A 12,941-nucleotide genomic window follows, 5' to 3' on the forward strand; every position below is an offset into this window, starting at 1 on the left:
TCTCTTCCTTGTAGGAGGTGCAAGGATATTTAGGATAGTCAGGAAAGTTGTACTGATTTGACTTACACCATTATCTAAGGAGAGGATTTTACGAAGTTCCAGTTAATAGATAGCAAGTTAGTAATGAACATTTATGAGTTAAACTCAGAAATGGTGCATGTTGTTTTATAAATATGTTGTTTAAGTGGATATGTGAGATGTCTGGTTGCATAGATTGGGAGAAAAAATTACTGAGACAGTCAGACGCTGTACCTGAGGGGGTATAATTTATAGAGTCCTTTACTAAGATGCAGTCTAATAGGGAACTTGATGTCTTGTGTGAAACCAAGTAAGTTCCCACTAGATGCAGGGTAGTTAGAGTTTATGTCCAACCACTTGACGTTCACATCACCTAGTGGTATTATTTCTTGTGGAGCTGTTATAGATGTCCAATGTAGGATATTTTCCAGTACAGCTGTATCATCACCAGGAGGGATGTAAAGAACAGTAATACATATTTGTTTTTAATTGTTTCATTTCAGGAAGATTATAAGAACCTCTGCTGAACTGAATTTTGGTATCAGTTTGTTGTAAGGGGAAATGTGGTAGTTGTTGGGAAATATTAAAGCAATGCCACCACATTTCCTCTTTATATGGTCATTACAGATGATATTATTATAGCTTAAAGGTATAATTCCGGAGTTGTTTATGCTGGGTGTAAACCAAGTTTCAGTTACAGCGAGAATATCAAACTTATGATGGGTAATCGAGGCATGTAGTTCAGCAATTTTATTTCTTATGTGTCTAACAATTATGGCAGCAAAAGTTAGATTACCAGGGTTGACCACTGTAGGGTTAGAAATTGTCCTGATGTTCATTGTGATAGGTGGGGCCAGGATTGGGATGAATGTCTCCTCCTAGGAGGATTTTATTGTATTGGGAATTATTGATATTTATTTTTTCCGAGTATTTTTCCACCTAATTTTGTTTTGTTTTGAAATGGAGTTGATCAGTCTATATTTAGAGTAAAGGTTAGGGGTGTCATTAAATAGGTTTGAGTGATGTGTGGAGAGACCCTCAGGTCAAATTATAACAGATAGTAATTAGTTTATAGGCAAAGGAAAGCAATTAGTAGACAGGTAGCAGTTAGAACTAGTTTTCTTTCATTTCCTGAATGCAGAAACCTGTCAGACAGGAAGATTAATTAATTGGTCTGGCATATACAGTGTGATCTATTGGTCAAGAGAAAGGACAGCGGCCAACTTAGTAAATGGTCCTTAGAGTCCAAGAACAACTCTGTCAGGGAGAAGGTGTTAAAAACTAATTTTCAGCACAATCAGACATGTATTTGTCTAGATTAAGTAAATGCACATTGGGGTGCTTCTAGTTATATTTGCTTACATTATACAAAGTCAAAATTCTCAGTGAAAATGTTAGGAAGTTGGTCCTCGTGGCAGAGCTCCTGCAGTATCTGGGCCAAATGTGTGACCAGATGCTATGAAATGAAATTAAACAGAAAAACTCTACTAAACTGTCATATTATACTAAACCAATAAAGTTAATAATTATCATAAAAAGAGACTAAGGACCACAGTGAGTCGAAGAAAAAGAATATGAGGAAGGTATAAGACTAGAGAGAAGGTAAAAAGGTGTATGAATGTAAGCTGAAAGTAGGTTAGCAGGCGGTATAATGAGAGAGATGCACAGTAACACAGTGTATATACAGAGCTGTATAGAGCAGGTTATCATAACATAGTACTACACAGATAAGCACAATATAAAACCATCAGTCGGAATTATTCATGGGAACATGGGATTAGCCAGGATATCAAAAGAGTGTTTATATATATATATATATATATATATATATATATATATATATATATATATATATATATATATATATATATATATATATATATATATATGGGTCCCCTTCACATGGTCGACACTTCAGAATGTCGAAGACCATATGATCAACTTTTGAAATGTCGACCATGCGGAACTGGCATCTCCGTACAGTGCGGAATGGAAAGATTTCCATCTTCCGCACTGTAGTGCGATCTTGGAGTTGGTATATTTAAGTTCCATGGGGGGTGCCAGGGGGCTTGCTTCCCTGCTAGCAGTGTGAAGGTAATTGATTGTCGTGGGGTTTTTTTGTTTCTACATGGTCAACATTTCGAAATTCGATCATATAGTCTCGGCCATATGGTCTTCCACATTCTGAAATGTTGACCATGGAAAGTAGACCCATATATATATATATATATACATATATATATATATATATATATATATATATATATATATTCACTTTAGAAGCTTGAAAGCCCATAATATTGAAATTCAAAACATTGAGACCAAAAGCTTGGAAATTCAAAACACTGAAAATTCACAACATTGAATTCCATAACACTGAAAAAAGTTAGGAAAGCAACATGTACTATATTCCAGCAGAACTACATACTGAAAGAAATAAAAAAATAAACCATATTACACTTCCCCAACTATAAGGAGGGGGGCAAGTCCTCTACACCCCCCATGTGGGGGGACTGCACACCCCACACTCCCTGGGACTTAAATATATCAACTCTGAGATTGCACTACACTACACTAAGATGTGGTATGTTGTAGTATAGCAAGTAAAAAGGGGTGATAGATATGTGGCAGTTTGTGAGGGGGCATAGTAGGAGGAGGAGTGGGGTGCTCATGCACAAGGAGAAAATTTCTGCTGAACACAGAATTGAACCCAAGTTTAACGTGAGGTGATAGTACAGAGAGAAGGTTGAGGACAGAAGGGATAAGAGGTAAAAGGGGAAGAGAAGGTTTAGCCACACCCTCAACAACACTGTTCAGTCTCCACCTCCACAGAGGTATTGTAACAAGCAAATGGAGAACAGCTACTGCCATTCTTAGGCACAAGTAAGAACCTTCCAGAGACTCAGGCAATTACAGACCCATACGTCTGACCAGCCTCATATGAAAAGCCATGGAAAGATTTATTGTGGAAATAATTAACAAGGACATTGAGACTCTCCAAATGCAGGACCTATCTCGGTTTGGATTTGTCAAGGGCATGTCATGCGTTTACTTAATGTAGTGGATTTTTTGAAAAGGATGGATAAAGGCAAAATGGTACACACTGCATACTTCGACCTGGCCAAAGCTTTTCACACAATTTCCCAATCAGGCATAGTAGAAAAGCTAAATAAACCGGGAATGGACCCCTATGTCACCCCCTGGATTGTCAACTGCCTCACAGATAGGATGCAGGAAATTAAAATAAGGGAAGTTACCTCCACAACAAGACCAGTCACCAGTGGAGTCCCTCAGGATTCTGTGACAGGACCTCTCCTGTTTGGCTTCCACTTTTCTGAAGTAAAAGCAAATACTTAAGGGCTCTGGTTGACTAGTTTGCAGATGACTACTAGCTAGGAGCAATCACTGAATCACCAAATGACTTAGCCATCCTGCAGGAAGGACTGTCTCAAATATATAACTGGTAACAAAATCATGTACTGAGACAATGCTAAAAAATGAATTATTGTATCCTTTGGGAAGTCATCTATTACAGGGAACTACCACATTAACAATACACCCCTAAGAGGTGACCTAGTTGTTCTGGATTTGGGAACTCATGTGGACAGTAACCTAACGTTTGCCTAACATGTGTCCATTGTTACTGACAAAGGAACCAAGGTATTGGGAGCAAATAACTATTGAGGGAAAGGTAATAGAATGTGAACAGGCCAAGAATTTATTCATAATGCAGGTTAGAGATTGTCTTCCTTATCAAGGATTGATATCAGAGTGTAGGCAAACAGAAATAAATGGGGGGGGGGTCCTAAATGAAAGAGCAGTATTGGTAGAGTTTTTGTAGAATCTAGAACAGAAGCTGCCGTTAAAAAGGAATAATTAGCTCATATAAAATAATACAATATTTTCAACACAATATTTTCATGTATTAATTTAATTGTTTTAAACAAAATAGCGGGAAATTGATCAGATAATGAATTCTATTGGCTGTAATAATAATGATTTAAACTATATATATGTGGAGTAGAGGAAGTTTGCATTTGTATTTATCTGATGAAGTCAATGAATAGACGAAAACGCATGAAGGATTTTAAAAGCATTCATGTCTGGCAGTTTTGTATTTTTTCCGTTTTTGTGGTTACATTAAACGCTTGGACATACTCTGTGGTCTACCTCTTCATATTTCTGCACCTACTTGGATTTTTAAGTAACTTTTGTGCAGGTTCCTTTGGTTCAGTTTATTAGTTTTTCGGAGGTACGGAGATGGCAACGCCACTTCTTCCTGAAGTGAGGGGGCAGGACGACATAGGTCTAACGCGTAAACTGATTGGCCAACTGACGGAATTGATAGGACTTCTCACTCCACTCAGCCAATCCTTAGTAATGATGCATGGCAACCTAGCTCCAGTACAAGTTCCAGTACCTGGAGGAAATTCTAAACAGACTGCGACTGGTAACGATGAACAAGGAGAGCTTATTGGCGTTTCCCCCGACATCGGCGACCTTGATATAGAGAATTGTGGAACTTTTAATCCAGCTTCCACCCCTAACGTTTTTAAAATGTTTGATAAAGGATCTAATGGAAGCCAAGGCAAGAATACAAATTTGGGACATAAAACGAACAAAATGCATAAGGAGGGAGCGAAGGTTGCAGGTACTGTAAATGCTAACTTTCACAAAGAGACTAAAGACTGGTTACAAACCAAACCTAACTTTAAAATTAATGGCAATAAGAAACACTACATCGAGGATGGGTCCTATAGGAACAAATTGGACCAACTGTCAAAAATTATGTTTAAATACAGGACTTTGGGTATTGAAAACGAATACCTAAAGGAATGCATTTCTAGGGAAATAGTTCCCAAAGGACTAAGAGTATATAAATTTCCGAATAATGTTAACCCTGATTCTGATTTTTACAAAGAACTTGTAGAAGTATTTAATACGTGTGGTTTGGATGTGTTGAAACTAATTATTAGAGACAATATTAGAGTTCAAGAGTCTATTCAGAAAGATATAGATATTTTAGACCAGTATATCAAAAATTATTTGATATTTGATATACAGGAAGAAAAAAGTAAATATTTTGACCTTAGGAAAGATATAGATAATCAATGTGATAACTTGATAATCAGAAAAATTAAAAAACTAGAAAGAGATGTTAAAGAGTATGAGGACCACATTAGTTACCCTAAGCCACAAAATAAACATTTTAGTTATAAACCTGGAATGGGATATAATAATGAGGACCACCATGGTGAAAACAGTGAAGGGGGAAATAAGCCATTTGGAGAAGGAGAAATTGAATATGATCAAGCATATCCACCATTACGTAGATCAGAGAGGCTAATAAACAGACAAGGCCCACCACAAAGGAATTTTCAGATGAGGGGAGGGAGAAGGGGGCAGAGGAGATATTAAATAATACCTTCCTAACCCACCCTGATACTCATTCAAGCCAAGAAATATATATGGATGGAATTCAAAATATTTACAATAATTACACTATATACAACTTCAGTAGTACCAAAATAGAAAAAGAACACTTTGGATTATTTTCTAAAGGTTTGAAATTCATACCATATAGGAAAGGTGAAATTACTAGAAGTTTGTTGGATATTAAAATATTTTTAAGAAAAGTGAATTTGAGTATTATGTTTCCTGGAAGAAACAATTATAATGGTGAATTAAGGAAGAAAAGCACCTACAACCCACCCCTTCACCCACAGTTGAGGAACCTGGAAATGGTGGTTGAAAGTGAGATAAGAAAGTGGCAAAATGAACCCAAATATAAATTGAATTTAAGTAAAAAAGAGAGTGAATTGATGTATGAAATAAAAAGGAACAAAGGTATTACAGTCATGAAACCAGATAAAGGGGGAGGTATAGTGTTTATGGACAACATCACATATGAGAGTAAAGTGAACACTATACTATGGGATGAAACTAAATATATAGTGGTTTCCATGAATGAAATGAACATAGCTTATAATAAAATTGATATCAGTTTGAATGATATGTTACAAGAGGAAATTATTGATTATAATACTTATAAATTTTTAAAAGTGGATAAACCAAGAACCCCCACTATATTTGGTATACCTAAAGTCCACAAAAATGAATGGGACCCACCTCTCAGACCTATAGTATCAGCAGAGGGATCTAAAACATATACCCTTGCTAAATATGTGGATACAAAATTAAAAAGTTTGTGGACAAGACGACCAAGTATATTAAAAGATTCCTGGGATTTTTTAAAAGAAATACCAGAGTATATAAGTGAGGATAATCTGCTTTTTATTACCATAGATATTGTGGATTTATTTTCCTGTATTCCATATACTGAAGGTATGGCAATGTTAGAAGAAATAATATATGAAAATAATGAGATGACAAATAATGAAAAATTAGTTAATATTTGGTTGATGAGTCTAATATTGAAAAATAATTTTATTCACTTTAAAGGTGAATTTTTCAACAAATACAAGGTGTAGCTATGGGAGCAGCTTGCGCCCCAACATATGCCAATTTAATACTAGCAAAATGGGAAGAAAAATATATCTTGGACTCTGAATATAAGACATGCTGGATCGTGTACCGTAGATTTTTAGATGATATAGTAATTCTATGGACAGCAGGAAGAGATAGATTCTATGAATTCCTGACATACATGAGTAATACTACGAAATTCTTGAAATTCACCCATAAAATCTCAGAAAATGAACTGGAATATTTAGATTCACAAGTATATAAAGTAGGGCAGGAACTGGAAACAAAAATATTCAGAAAAAAGACATTTTGTAACTCATTCCTACATTTTGAGAGTGCACATCCCCGTCATTGCAAAATAAATATTGTCAAGGGGCAATTTGTCAGGGGTAGTCGCATGACTAGTTTAGAAAATGATTTTAAGGTTGAATGTGAATTATTAGAGAAAATGTTTGGAGAAAGGGGATATCCACTAGACTTTGTTAAACGAATCAGGAAGGAAGTTGAAGATGGAAGAGAAACCAAATTTGCACCTATTTACAAAAATAATAATAAAAAAAACAAGTGATAATAACAAAAAGGAAAGTATTATTAAAAATCAGGATTGTGGGGAAGAATTCCAACAAGCTTTAGTTTTGGAATACAATGGAGTAAATAATTATATTAAAAAAATATTTAAAGCAGAATGGGAGAAATTTATAACCTTCACAGATATTGACAAGTGTATCCAAAATACCTAGAAAAATAATATACAAGAATTCACAAAGTATTAGAAACATTATAGAAAATAAAAATAAATTTAATAATAATAGAAGAAGAATAGGTACATACAAATGGGGGCATTGTAGCCAGTGTACATATATAATAAATAATAATTCTTTTTATTTGGAAAATAGAAAAAGATGGATTCACAGTTTGGAATATTATAACTGTGAATCCAAGGGAATAGTTTATATGGCCATTTGTGAAAAATGTGGATCCTTCTACATAGGAAAAACTGAGAGAATGCTAAAGAGAAGGATCTATGAGCACACATATGAAATAACAAAGGAGAAAGAGTGCAATGCCTTATATAAACACAGTAAAATATGTTTAGAATACAAATATAAATTTATGGTATTAGAACAAATTCAACAGGATATTAGAGGTGGTCCTTGGAAAGAAAGAATTGAGTTTAGAGAACTATGGTGGCAAGTGACCCTGGAAGCAGGGAAATTTCCAGGCTTAAATGAGTTTATTTCTATTTTGCCTTTATTAAAATTAAGGTCAGCAAACCTTTGAAAGAAGTATAAAAACTATAATATAACTAGCCACTAGGTGGCATCTGGAATCCTTTTAAGATAGATTTTTATATGTTTCACATAATTAGGAAAATGAATGTTTTTAAATAAATAAAGGTTTTTTATTAAGTGATTTTAACTGTTTTTAACTATAAAGATTATTTTAAATTATTAACAAGTGACATAACACATTAAATTTCAACACAATATTTTCATGTATTAATTTAATTGTTTTAAACAAAATAGTGGGAAATTGATCAGATAATGAATTCTATTGGCTGTAATAATAATGATTTAAACTATATATATGTGGAGTAGAAGAAGTTTGCATTTGTATTTATCTGATGAAGTCAATGAATAGACGAAAACGCATGAAGGATTTTAAAAGCATTCATGTCTGGCAGTTTTGTATTTATTCCGTTTTTGTGGTTACATTAAACGCTTGGACATACTTCTGTGGTCTACCTCTTCATATTTCTGCACCTACTTGGATTTTTATTAAGTAACTTTTGTGCAGGTTCCTTTGGTTCAGTTCATATAAAATATAGCATGATAACTGCAAGAATCAATCTGAAGAGGTTAGAAAGGATTGGGAAGAGAGATTGGATAAGCATTTCACAAAGAAACAGTGGGGATATATGTTTGTCTCCCAAATATGCAACAAAATATAGAAAATTTAGGATTTTGTTTGGCAATGTTTACATGGACATTTTTATACCCCAAGGAGACTCCAGAGAATGTTTCCTTAGGTAGACAGTGAATGTTGGAGATGTGATGGGGAAGCAAGAGGTCCTTGGGAACATATTTTCTGGGGAATCAGAATTGCCTAGACATGGTAAGGCCTTGCTGTGTCTGATTATGGTGGCTGCCAAAAAAGCAATTACAAGAATATGGAAATCAGAATCTAAACCAACTATGTCAGAAGCAGTGAAAACAGTAACAGAGATAAAACAACTGGAACTCAGAACTTTAGTAAAGGGTAGGAGCAAACTACATAGGAAAAAAAATGGGAATTGTGGGAACAATACATTCAGGGGAGGAATGCGGTTTAAAAGAATGCAGGACTTAAATGAGCTATGTAATGTGTGACTGAAAATGATTGGGTAGATTACAAGTGATGTATAATGTTTGCAACTAGGATTGTGTCAGTGTTGTTTGTTTTCATTTAGATAAATGTATGATTGCTTATAGGTTCATAGGTTCATACTAGGCTATCTGCCCTAGGGCATTTAAAAGCCTAGCCAGAGTATGTGTGGCTTTCACCACCCCTTAGGATGAGAATACTATACCCATTAGTTTGCTGTGCCTCTGTCCAGCAGTGATACAGAGATGATCTCCCATCCACTCGTCAAGATTTCTCTTGAACAGAGTCAGTGAGGGGCTCTGCCTCACATGGACTGGGATTCTGTTCCATAGTGTAGGGAGTCTCTGGGTGATGAATCTGTCCCTCCAGCACGTCCTATTTATATCCGTGTTGAGGTTTAAGTCTCTTGCTCTCGTGGCTCTGGTGGATTTGGATTTTTTGAGGTGGAGCATGTCCATTAATTCCGGGTTGGACATGGCCTTGTATGTCAGGCACAGATCACCTCTGAGCAGGCGGTATGCGACTGAATAGAGCTGGAGTTTCTTCAGTCGGGCAGCGTATGACATATGTTTGAGCCCCTTTATCCTTTTGGTGAGGAACTTGGGGTCTTTCCAACTGCTGCAGGTGTCGGGTAAGATACATTCCGAATGGGGCGTTGTACTCAATCATTGGTCTGATAAGTGAAGAGTACAGGGGTACAATGACCTCTCCTGATCTGGATGTGAATCCCTTCATGATCAGATGGGCAATGTAGAAGGTCTTCCTAACCACTTTGGCAATGTGAGTGTCAAAAGAGAGGTTACTGTCAACTTGGGTCCCCAGGTCCCTGATAACTTCTTCCATGTTTAATGGATTACCACCTATGTGGTAATTAGGGGTTACCTTGTTTTTCCCAAAGGGTATGACTATACATTTTGTCGTGAGTGATAGTTTAATAAAGATGTTTCTTTAAACAAAAAGTGGAAGGAATTGAATAATTGATGTAATGTTGCTTAGGATGTATGATACATGGCAATATATCTGAAGTATAATGTTTGTTAATGTTAATTTAATACAATTTGATTACTTTTGTATAAATGTAAATTTGCTAATGTCACAAGTGATGATTCACTAAAGGTGTTTAAAAAATGTGTCCATTGTTATAACAAAGTCCTTCTATATTGCATGGCTTATAAACAAAGGGATTGTGTCTTGATTTAGGGATGTCATTGTCCCATTTTACTCAGCCCTGATTAGACCAGTCATTGAATACAATGCCCTCTTTGTAATGAATATGTCCAGACTCATGCAGCAACAAGAACACCCCCAGACATACCTTATAAAAATGATACAAGGAAGAAATAATGTGTTCTTCATGGAATGACACAAAGCCCTGTCACTATACTTGGTATCCTACAGACTGCTTGGTGGTGACCTGTGTCTGGCATGCAAAGCATCCTCTGACCCATTACTAATAGATTTACTGCACAGGTCAAATGGCATTAGAAATAATCAGTCTAGGGATGTAAACCTCTTCTGCAACATCAACAGAATGGTTTGAGGGGACAGGTATATCTTGCAGAGAATACCGCTGCTATGGAACAGACTCCCCATCCACATAAAATAAAGTTCATCCCTGTCCATATTCAAGCACAACTTGAATGTATGGATTTGAAACAGAAAATTTACCCCAGGACTGCCACCTGTACTACTAGTGAACATATACAGCTCTTAAATGCTTTAGCCCCTGCAGAGATCCCCCTCAAATTATCTATGGTATGATCCCAATTGTTCTCATTAGGAATAATATAAAATTATTGACCATGGGACAGCTAAGGCCAATGTCTAACCAAATGGGATAGGTTAATTTGAGCACAAAAAAAGGAAGTGGCTGGGCTTAAAATGTCCCACAATGACAGCTAGACTAGTACTTACATATAAACATATATACACAGATACCCCCACACACACACACACACACACACACACCTAGCACTTACCTATGAACCTATATACACACATACACACACACACACACACACACACACCTAGTACTTACCTATGAACCTATATACACACATACCCCCACACACACACACACACACACACACACACACACACACCTAGAACTTACCTATGAACCTATATACACACATACCCGCCCACACACACACACACACACACACACACACACACACACACACACCTAGTACTTACCTATGAACCTATATACACACATACCCCCCCACACACACACACACACACACACACACACACACACACACACACACACACCTAGTACTTACCTATGAACCTATATACACACATACACACACACACACACACACACACACACACACACACACACACACACACACACACACACACACACACACACACACCTAGTACTTACCTATGAATCTATATACACACATACCCACGCACACACAAACAAACACACACACACACACACACATACCTAGTACTTACCTATGAACCTATATACACACATACCCCCCACACACACACACACACACACACACACCTAGTACTTACCTATGAACCTATATACACACATACCCACACACACACACACACACACACACACACACACACACACACCTAGTACTTACCTATGAACCCATATACACACATACCCCCCCCCCCCCACACACACACACACACACACACACACACACACACACACACACACACACACACACACACACCTAGTACTTACCTATGAACCTATATACACACATACCTACACACACACACACACACACACACACACACCTAGTACTTACCTATGAACCTATATACACACATACCCCCCCACACACACACACACAAAACCTAGTACTTACCTATGAACCTATATACACACATAACCGCCCACACACGCACACACACCTAGTACTTACCTATGAATCTATATACACACATACCCACGCACACACAAACACACACACACACACACACATACCTAGTACTTACCTATGAACCCATATACACACATACCCCCCCCACACACACACACACACACACACACACACACACACACACACCTAGTACTTACCTATGAATCTATATACACACATACCCCCCACACACACACACACACACACCTAGTACTTACCTATGAACCTATATACACACATACCCACGCACACACAAACACACACACACACACACACACACACCTAGTACTTACCTATGAACCCATATACACACATACCCCCCCCACACACACACACACACACACACACACAAAACCTAGTACTTACCTATGAACCTATATACACACATACCCCCCACACACACACACACACACACACACACACACACACACACACACACACACACACACACACACACACACACACACACACATACACACACACACACACACACAAAACCTAGTACTTACCTATGTACCTATATACACACATACCCACACACACACACACACACACACACACACCTAGTACTTACCTATGAACCTATATACACACATACCCCCCACACACACAAACACACACACACACACACACACACACACACACACAAAAACTAGTACTTACCTATGAACCTATATACACACATACCCGCCCACACACACACACACACACACACACACACACACACACACACACACACACACACCAAGTAATTACCTATGAACCTATATACACACATACACACACACACCTAGTACTTACTAATGAACCTGTAAGAAGATTGAGTAATTTAAGAAGATCCAAGGAGTGGAAGAAAACCTACATGGAGTCTGTAAACAGTTTAGTGAAAACCTAACGTGAAGGAGAGTAAGGGGGTGACTTGATGGAAAGTATGTTGTGATTCATCTATTCTTGTCAAATGTACCACTCTATCGATGATTCTAGATAAGTGCATTTTAGATTACTCTAAAACATGGTTGATGATGACCAACCTGGAAGACCAGAAGTTATTTCAAGATTATCTGTATGAATTATTTCGGTGGAGAGTATTGAATAATATTGCAGTCAGTGCAAACAAATGTTAAGTTATTCATTTTTTGGAAGAATAATTAGAATTACCCATATTTGAGTAAG

The sequence above is a fragment of the Protopterus annectens genome, chromosome 3.part1 (assembly GCF_019279795.1).
Source record: "Protopterus annectens isolate FY-2018-M chromosome 3.part1, PAN1.0, whole genome shotgun sequence".
NCBI lineage: Eukaryota > Metazoa > Chordata > Ceratodontiformes > Protopteridae > Protopterus > Protopterus annectens.